The following is an 8,381-nucleotide window of genomic DNA, read 5'->3' as shown; positions in this document are numbered from 1 at the left end:
ATGTGACTTTTTGTACAACACAGTTAACATGGTCAATATCACAAATTTGGTTACATTTCACAAATTCTCAAAACAGTGCTACGCACTTCCTGGTTCCTGAGTTGTTTGCGATGAGTGCTTTTTTCCCCCGTGAGTGTTGGCATTAATTACTAATCTTTAAAAAAAAAAAATTCTATAAATAATTTTCCAGTATCATCTTCACTTTTATTGTACTGTCGCTTTCCTTTTTGTACTTTCCACTTTCGCTTTCCTTTTTTGTTTTTTTTTTCTTTTTTCGGAAGAACGCCGAGACAGGAAGCTTTCTTTTTCTTTTTTTTCTCCTCCTGCATAAAAACCACAAGTGGAGGCCATCCACATCGGATCTGCTTTAATATCAACAGATCTTTGATTAAGGTATGTGAATCTTTTCATCATGGCACACCTTCAGCCTGTTCAGTGTGCTGAGTGCAGGATGTTTAGTCATTCTTCCTCCATTGCTAGCGATAGCTTTATGTGTGATAAGTGCAGATTAGTTAGCTCTCTGATGGAGAAGATTATAGTATTAGAAGTGCGTATCCAGGCTTTAGAGAAGGTCAGTGAGAATGAGAACAGTGTAGTTTCTGTAGGGGAAAGTCTGGATGCCCTAGGTGGAGTTAGTAATCCCCCAACTCCAGCATTAGAGACCTTACAGCAGGGCAAATGGGTGACAGCTCAGCAGCATAAGCGTAGAGCCAAAGCTACCGCTGAGGCTCGCCCACAGAAGCACCACTCCTCTCTGCATCACGTGTTGAACAGGTTTGCTCTCCTTAGTGATGCACCCACTGAGAAACCTGAAAGAACTCTGGTTATAGGGGACTCTATCATATGGCACATGAAATTAGCTCAGCCTTTAGGGGCACCAGCAGCTTTAGTCAGGTGTATACCAGGAGCCAGGGTGCCAGACATAGCAGGTAATCTTAGGGTCCTAGGCAAGCACAGGTTCTCAAAGATAGTTTTCCATGCAGGAGCTAATGATATACGCCTTCGTCAGTCTGAGGTTACTAAGAGTAACTTTGTAGAGGTGTTTAAATTAGCGAAGGTTATGTCCGATGCTGTAGTATGCTCTGGCCCCATCCCAATGCGGCGTGACAATATAGCTTACAGCAGGTTATGGTCGCTGAACTGCTGGCTGTCCAGGTGGTGCTCTGAAAACAGTGTGCACTTTATAGATAATTGGATTAATTTTGAGGGCACTGCTGGCCTGTTAGGGTGGGACGGTATCCATCCCACTCGGGAAGGTGCTGCTCTCATTTCCTGCAGCATAGGTCATAGTCTCAGAACAGGCCTAGTTAATTTCTGACAATCCAGAGCCAAGGCCAGGGAGCAGACGAACAGGCTAAACCGACTGTCTGCTAGCTGCACAGAGTCGTCACTCAGGGTCCACTACATCGAGACTGTGTCTGTTCCCCAAGCTCAACAAAAAGGTAGAAATATTCAGAGAGTTTGTTCCAGTAACCTAATCAATATAAAATTAGATCATAGTGACTGTACAGCTGCTGCCAGCACCTTTGATCTAAAGGTGGGGCTATTAAATATTAGATCTCTTACATCTAAAGTGCTAATGGTTAATGAACTCATTACTGATCAAGAGTTTAATGTACTTTGTTTAACTGAAACATGGATTAAGCCAAATGAAGATATAGCATTAAATGAAGTGAGTCCTCCTGGATACTCGTCTGGATACTCCTGGATACTCGTCTAACTGGCAGAGGAGGAGGCGTTGCGGTTATTTATAATGATTATCTAGGTGTAACATAAAAACCTGGTTATAAATTTAATACATTTGAAGTTCTTCATACTCATATAATGGCTGCGGCCTCTAAAAATAAGTCTACCCAGTTAATTCCATTACTTATTATTTACAGGCCCCCGGGGCCATATTCTGAGTTTCTTTCTGAATTTGCAGATTTTATCTCAGATCTGGTTATTTCCTTAGGCAAAGCTTTAGTTGTCGGAGATTTTAATATTCACTTCGATAACCCAGAAGACCCTTTAAAAACAGCATTTGTGTCCATTTTAAATTCAGTAGGGATTAATCAGAATGTCATAGGACTGACCCATAATGGTGGTCACACACTCGATCTAATACTAACATTCGGGTCAAACGTAGAAAATATAGTCATACATCCACAGTCTGAAGTTACCTCAGATCATTATCTCATCTCGGGCGGCACAGTGGTGTAGTGTTTAGCGCTGTCGCCTCACAGCAAGAAAGTCCGGGTTTGAGCCCCGTGGCCGGTGAGGGCCTTTCTGTGCGGAGTTTGCATGTTCTACCCGTGTCCATGTGGGTTTCCTCCGGGTGCTCCGGTTTCCCCCACAGTCCAAAGACATGCAGGTTAGGTTAACTGGTGACTCTAAATTGACCGTAGGTGTGAATGTGAGTGTGAATGGTTGTCTGTGTCTATGTGTCGGCCCTGTGATGACCTGGCGACTTGTCCAGGGTGTGCCCTGCCTTTCGCCCGTAGTCAGCTGGGATAGGCTCCAGCTTGCCTGCAACCCTGTAGAACAGGATAAAGCGGCTAGAGATGATGAGATGAGATTATCTCATCTCATTCAAACTATGTCTGAGTAATAATATATTCTCTTCACCATGCTACTGTATTTAATGTACATTCACATCAACTACTGCACAGAGCTTTATAAATGATCTCCCAGAGTTATCAACTTTGATTGGGTCACTGTCAGCCCCTGCAAAACTTGATCAGGCAACTGAATGCTTAGAGTCAACATTCTGCCATACCTTAGATAATGTAGCTGCTTTTAGAAGGAAAATGGTCAGAGACAAAAAATTAGCACCCTCGTATAATGATGACACTCACACATTAAAACAGACCACTTGAAAATTGGAACGTAAATGGTGTCAAACAAAATTGGTAGTGTGTTCAAATTAGCATGGAAGGAGAGCTTCCTGAAGTCTAGAAAAGCTCTTAGTGCTGCGAGATCAACATATCTCTCCTCCCTAATAGAAGATAACAAAATTTAATACAGTATCCCATTTAATACTGTAGCAAAATTTAACCAGGAATAAGTCCACTGTAGACATATGCACACCTGTATTATGTAGTAGCAATGACTTCATTAATTTTTTTAATGACAAAATTGAGAATATCCGACAAAAAATTCAAACTACTAATTTAAGGTCAATGTAAGTGACCCTGTAGTTAACAATATAACTGTAGCAGATCAGCAATTAGAATGTTTTACTCCCCTAAAAGAAACTGAATTACTTTCATTAATCTCTGCATCAAAAGCCTCAACTTGCGTACTAGATCCCTTACCTACACGTCTATTCAAACAGATAATACCTGAAGTAATTGAACCACTTCTAAAAATAATAAATTCTTCTCTTACGATTGGCTATGTACCCAAATCCTTTAAACTAGCAGTTATCAAACCCCTGATTAAAAAACCTGACCTTGATCCCTGTCAGCTGTCCAATTACCGGCCAATATCAAACCTCCCCTTTCTCTCCAAGAGCCTTGAAAAAGCTGTGGCACAGCAGTTATGCTCATATTTACATAGGAATAACATCCATGAAATGTATCAGGCAGGATTTAGACCTCACCATAGCACAGAGACAGCTTTGGTTAAAGTAGTAAACGACCTACTGTTGGCGTCTGATCAGGGCTGTGTCTCGCTGCTTGTGTTGCTTGACCTTAGTGCAGCATTTGATACCATTGACCATTCCATTCTTCTGGATAGACTAGAAAATGTTGTGGGAGTTAAGGGAACGGCCCTCTCCTGGCTCAGCTCTTATTTAACTGATCGCTATCAGTATGTTGATATAAATGGTGATATTTCTAGACGTACTGAGGTAAAGTTTGGTGTTCCACAAGGTTCTGTCTTGGGTCCACTGCTTTTTTCTTTATATATGTTACCTCTGGGTGATATTATTCGTAAACATTGTATTAGTTTCCACTGTTATGCTGATGACACACAGTTGTATGTGTCAGCAAAACCTGATGAGAGACACCAGCTTAATAGAATTGAGGAATGTGTAAAGGACATTAGACACTGGATGCTTATTAATTTCCTTCTGCTTAACTCTAACAAGACTGAAGTACTTGTACTAGGACCACATGCAGCTAGAAGTAAGTTTTCTGATTACACAGTAACTCTGGATGGCCTTTCTGTTTCTTCACGTGCAGCAGTAAAAGACCTTGGAGTGATTATTGACCCCAGTCTTTCATTCGAAACTCACATTGATAACATTACCTGGATAGCTTTCTTTCATCTCAGAAATATTGCTAAGATAAGAAATTTAATGTCACTATGTGATGCAGAAAAACTAGTTCATGCTTTTGTTACCTCCAGATTGGATTATTGTAATGCCTTACTGTCTGGATGTTCCAATAAGTGCATAAACAAGCTCCAGTTAGTTCAAAATGCAGCAGCAAGAGTCCTTAGTAGAAATAGAAAATATGACCACATCACCCCTGTCTTATCCACGCTGCATTGGCTCCCAATCAAATTTTGTATTTATTATAAAGTACTACTTTTGACCTTTAAAGCACTGAATGGTCTCGCACCACAGTACCTGAGTGAACTTCTGCTCCTCTATGACCTGCCACCCCCACTTAGATCAAAAGGTGCAGGCTATCTGCTGGTCCCTCGTGTAGTGAAGGCTACATCAGGGGGCAGAGCCTTTTCTTACAAAGCCCCACAGTTATGGAACAGCCTTCCAAGTAGTGTTCGGGAATCAGACACAGTCTCAGTGTTTAAGTCTAAGCTGAAAACACATCTGTTTAGTCAAGCCTTTTGTTAATGGTGTTTATGAGGTAAAGGTGTAGATCTGGAGGGTCCTCAGACATAGTGTTTTGGTAAACTGGGATGTATGGATGCTGTCAGTCCCCACTCGCTTGCTCACTCGAGTTTGTTGACGGTGTAGTGGCTGGCTGCTTTTTGTCCTGGGGCTCCCTCATGCCTGTGTTACCTTCTGGCTCTCCCCTTTTAGTTATGCTGTCTTATGCCCCTTTTCCACCAAAGCAGTTCCAGGGCTGGTTCGGGGCCAGTGCTTAGTTTGGAACCGGGTTTTCTGTTTCCACTGACAAAGAACTTGCTCTGGGGCCAGAAAAACCGGGTCCAGGCTAGCACCAACTTTCTGCTGGGCCAAAGGAAAGAACCGCTTATGTCAGTGGGGGGGCGGAGTTGTTAAGACCAACAACAATAACAAGACCACGAAAGATCGCCATTTTTAAGCGACGAGAAGCAGCAGCTGTACAAACACGAAGTCATCCATTATTATTATTGTTGTTGCTGCTGCTGCTTCTTCCGTGTAGTTTTTGCTTTGATATTCGCGCCAAAGTTTATGTAAACGTAGCAACGTAACTGACGTATACAGCAACGTAATGACGTATACAATGACGTAACTGACGTATACAGCGACGTAATGACGTGTCTTCTCTTAGCACCGCGAGCTATGGAAAAGCAAACTGGTTCTCAGCTGGCTCGCAAGTTGAACGAGTTGTGAACCAGCACCAGCACTGGCCCCGAACCAGCCCTGGAACTGATTTGGTGGAAAAGGGGTAATAGTTAGTTGCCGGAGTCCCTGCTTGGACTCAGGGCAATATGTATACTGTTCCTACTTATTCAGGTGACATTGGGCATACCTAACAACCTGTATTTTCTCTCCCTTTCCCTCTCTCTCTCCCCCTCCCCCCAACATCTGTCCCTCTGAGTTACATGTCAATCCTGGGATCGAGATGCTGACCTCTTCTGCTCCTTTGACCTGCTTGATCCATCCTGGTGCCCTGTGTCTGGTTGGAGTCTCATCGCATCGCTCCTGTGGAGGATGGCCCCATGAGGACAGTTGAAAGTCACACCTGGAGGACGCTCTGGACTCTTACAGTAATGCTTTTATGGCTGAGGACTACAGTTGACTTGCTAACTTTAGGACTGCAGTTGTCATGAACAGTTTTGCACTCAAGTTTCCATCAATGAAGAGTTTATAACATCAATGAAACTGACTTCATGTTAAAACTGTTAATATTATAGTCATGCTGTCTGTTGTTGCCTAAATGAGGATGGGTTCCCTTTTGAGTCTGGTTCCTCTCGAGGTTTCTTCCTCATGTCATCTGAGGGAGTTTTTCCTTGCCACCATCACCACAGGCTTGCTCATTGGGGATAGATTAGGGATAAAATTAGCTCATGTTTTAAGTCATTCAAATTCTGTAAAGCTGCTTTGCGACAATGTTTATTGTTAAAAGCGCTATACAAATAAACTTGACTTTAATTGACTGGCTTACATTTACATAGGGGCCTACACATAGTGCAGAATCTTGAAACTTAAATACTTCTTAAAACGTTCTTTCTTTTAAATATTTTACAATTCCAAAGTTTTCTGCTCATTTCCAATTTTAAATAAATAAATAAATAAATAAATAAATTCCAGCTTTTCAGTGTGGTCTCAGACATTTGGATCCCACTCACTGCAATAATCATTAAGGTTATGATGACCAGTATTGTTTCTGAACTGGTCTTATGTTCAATTGTTTGTTTTCAAACAATGTTAAGAAAAGGCGATCAGTACCACACAAAGCATAATGTCTAAAAGCAAGGCAAATTTTGTTTTATCTCTGACTCCATATATCAGTGGAATAAAACTACATCTCATTATCTCTAGCCGCTTTATCCTGTTCTACAGGGTCACAGGCAAGCTGGAGCCTATCCCAGCTGACTACGGGTGAAAGATGGGGTACACCCTGGACAAGTCGCCAGATCATCACAGGGCTGACACATAGACACAGACAAGCATTCACACTCACGGTCAATTTAGAGTCACCAATTAACCTAACCTGCATGTCTTTGGACTGTGGGAGAAACCGGAGCACCCAGAGGAAACCCACGCGGACACGGGGAGAACATGCAAACTCCACACAGAAAGGACCTCGTCGGCCACGGGGCTCGAACCTGGACCTTCTTGCTGTGAGGCGACAGCGCTAACCACTACACCACTGTGCCGCCCTACGACTACATGGTAAAAATAATACAATTGGAATATCTTATGTTCCTAAGTATTATTTCTTCAAATTTGTAGTATGCCATTTCTATATATGAGTTTAAAAACTATCATGCACAGAAGCAGTTGAAATGCGTGAAGCAGCACAGTTCTGAGACTCTTATTGGTTGATTTCTTTTTCTCAGAGGAAGCAGCTCTGGCTGCAGTCATTATCTTGACATAGGTAAACACAATGATATTCACCAAAAAAAGGAAAAAGATAATGTAAATTATAGCATGACCATGTGCCTGCCATTCTTTGACTAACATTACCTCTTGATTACATACTGCATAGGAGAAAAGAGCAGCAGGTGGAGCTACTACCCAATATCCAATACCAGAGAACACAGGGATTATAGAACTGACACTCCAAATGATAAGAAGCCCATAATATCTGGTCCTGCTTGTAGAAATGTCCACATGTCACAAAGGCATGCATATAGCCACATAGCCTTCCAGACACAGCCACCAAAGTCAGCGCTGAAAAAGGAGAGAATCATAAAACTGACAGTACAAACAATCATGTGCATTGATATTGGAAATAACTCCCAAGAGTAAGCAACACAGATATCAGTATGAGCAGTGTCCACAAACAGTGTTTGTGCAAACAAAATGTATTGAGTTTCTTCTCTCAACGCCTCCTTTTTCAGAAATGTGAATATCATTAAGCAGTTTATATAGAGGAAGATCCCAACTAGGGCATCCAACAACAAGACCTTCTCAAACAAATGGGCTTTAAGATATAATAAATAAATATTGCTGTAGTTAGCAGACATCGAGGACAACAAAGTTACAGACTGGCAGAAGGCAAAAATGACACTCCACTGACCAGGATGATCAACTCCTTTGAATGGCATTCAACAACTGTCAGATGACATCAAGTGACCCAAAAAAGAATGGCAGCTGGGGTTAAGTGCATGGCAAGGTTGGTTTGACACAGTAGGGTTGAAGTCATGGAAAGCTAGAAAAAAAAGCCTTTCATCAATGAGAAGCAAAGAGCCTGGCTAAGGTTTACAAACGACCATAAGGATTGGATCGTTGAAGACTGGAGTAAGGTTATCTTCTCTGATGAGTCCAATTGTCAGCTTTTCCCATCACCTGGCCATCTAATGGTTAGATGGAGACCTGGAGAGTCCTACAAGCCACAGTGTCTCACACCCATTGTGAAATTTGGTGGAGGGCCGGTGATCTGGGGGTGTTTCAGCAAGGCTGGAATGGGGCAGATTTTTTTTGTGTTTGCGAAGGACACATAAATCAAGCCATGTACAAGTTTATCCTGGAAGAAAACTTGCTTCTTTCTGCTCTGGCAGTGTTCCCTAACTCTGAGAATTGGGTTTTCCAGCAGAACAATGCTCCATGCCACACA

The 8,381-nt window shown here is 42.2% G+C and overlaps 1 pseudogene; it reads right to left on the bottom strand.

The window, feature by feature from the left end:
- Window positions 1–6,987: 6,987 nt before the first annotated feature.
- On the bottom strand, window positions 6,988–7,791 carry LOC132901127 (odorant receptor 131-2-like; annotated as a pseudogene).
- Window positions 7,792–8,381: the final 590 nt, after the last annotated feature.

This window comes from Neoarius graeffei, chromosome 17 (genome assembly GCF_027579695.1).
Source record: "Neoarius graeffei isolate fNeoGra1 chromosome 17, fNeoGra1.pri, whole genome shotgun sequence".
NCBI lineage: Eukaryota > Metazoa > Chordata > Actinopteri > Siluriformes > Ariidae > Neoarius > Neoarius graeffei.
This window is presented reverse-complemented; position numbering and strand designations above follow the sequence as displayed.